Raw genomic sequence first — 2044 nt, 5'->3', positions numbered from 1 at the left:
GAAACGTTGTCAAGGCAGTCCGCTTGCCTGCGATTGGATCGCTGAAGGTGGCGCGTGCTTGAGGTAGCTGTGATGTCAACAGGGTTACTGGCGGTCAGAGGAAGAGCTCCTGCCTCGTTTGGAAGGCTTGAGAAATCTTGTTGTAATAAATATATAAGACAAATTCTCCATTCACAAAACCAACTTACATCAAGAGGAAACATTTTCTGGAACATGCTTATTCTTGACATTGTCTAGAAAAATGCATGGTTAAGGCCCTACAAATATGGTATACCATACAAATTTAAGGAAGTGCACTTTAAAATTTGACATAAGATATATCCATGTAATTCTATGTTGTCCAAATTTGTGGCTATTGATGATATCTGCGTTTTCTGTGAAAAAAGGTGAGAATCTGTCTCACTTGTTCTTTAAATTCTGTAAATTTGTGTCAGAATTTTGTGAAAACCTTGCAGAATACTTATTTACCATTATGAACACTACCCATGTTTTTGACATGAAGGATATAATATGTTAGTATTGCAATGATAAAAAGATCATTGAAATTATTGTGATTTTTTTATTCTTGTTGCCAAATACTTTATACACAAACAAAAATGACAAAATTATATACCAAAATTGCACTCATTTTTGATTGAATTTAACTATCTTATTAAGACATTAACCCTAGTGAATAACAGCAAGAATAACATTTTCCTGAATCATTATAATTATATTTTTTTCAGAGTGATTACAATTGCACTAGAATTGTTTATTCTTTTATTATTTCATTGATGTGTTTTGTATGTTTTAGTATTTTCTTGTTAATACCTGCGTTCTGTTTTGTATGATGTAACACTGTGTCACACCCTGACCATAGTTTACTTTGTATATTTCTATGTTTTGGTTGGTCAGGGTGTGATCTGAGTGGGCATTCTATGTTACATGTCTAGTTTGTCCAGTTCTATGTTCGGCCTGATATGGTTCTCAATCAGAGGCAGGTGTTCGTCATTGTCTCTGATTGGGAACCATATTTAGGTAGCCTGGGTTTCACTGTGTGTTTGTGGGTGATTGTTCCTGTCTATGTGTTTTCACCAGATAGGGCTGTTTAGGTTTTCGTTACGTTCATCACGTTCTTTATTTTGGAGTGTTTGTATTGATTCGTGTTTTACGTTTGTTCATTAAAACATGGATCGCAATCTACACGCTGCATTTTGGTCCGACTCTCCTTCTCATCAAGAAAACCGTTACACACTGTAAGTTGTTGATCTGTATTATGAATACAAAAAAGGAGTGAGATTTTTTTTTTATTAAAAAATGAACGAACAAAATAGAACGAAAAAAAAGAGCCCCTGCCGAATGTGCCGATGATGATGTGCAACTTTCTATATTTGTTGTACCTTTATTTAACCAGGTAGGCCAGTTGAGAACAAGTCCTCATTTACAACTGCGACCTGGCCAAGATAAAGCAAAGCAAAACAACAACACAGAGTTACACATAAACAAACGTACGGTCAATAACACAATAGAAAAAAAATAGAAAAATCTATGTACAGTGTGTGCGAATGTAGAAGAGTAGGGAGGTAGGCAATAAATAGGCCCTAGAGGCGAAATAATTACAATTTAGCATTAACACTGGACTGATAGATGTGCAGATGATGATGTGCAAGTAGAGATACTGGGGTACAAAAGAGCAAGAGGGTAGGTAATAATATGTGGATGAGGTAGTCGGGTGTGATATTTACAGATTGGCTGTGTACAGGTACAGCTAAGCTGCTCTGACAGTTGATGCTTAAAGTTAGAGAGGGATATATAAGACTCCAGCTTCAGTGGTTTTTGCAATTCATTCCAGTCATTGGCAGCAGAGAACTGGAAGGAAAGGCGGCCAAAGGAAGTGTTGGCTAAGGGGATGACCAGTGAAATAAACCTGCTGGAGCGTGTGCTACGGGTGGGTGTTGCTATGGTGACCAGTGAGCTGAGATAAGGTGGGGCTTTACCTAGCAAAAACTTATAGATGACCTGGAGCCAGTGGGTTTGGCGATGAATATGTAGTGAGGGCCAGCCA

The sequence above is a fragment of the Oncorhynchus clarkii genome, chromosome 28 (genome assembly GCF_045791955.1).
Source record: "Oncorhynchus clarkii lewisi isolate Uvic-CL-2024 chromosome 28, UVic_Ocla_1.0, whole genome shotgun sequence".
Taxonomy (NCBI): domain Eukaryota; kingdom Metazoa; phylum Chordata; class Actinopteri; order Salmoniformes; family Salmonidae; genus Oncorhynchus; species Oncorhynchus clarkii.
This window is presented reverse-complemented; position numbering follows the sequence as displayed.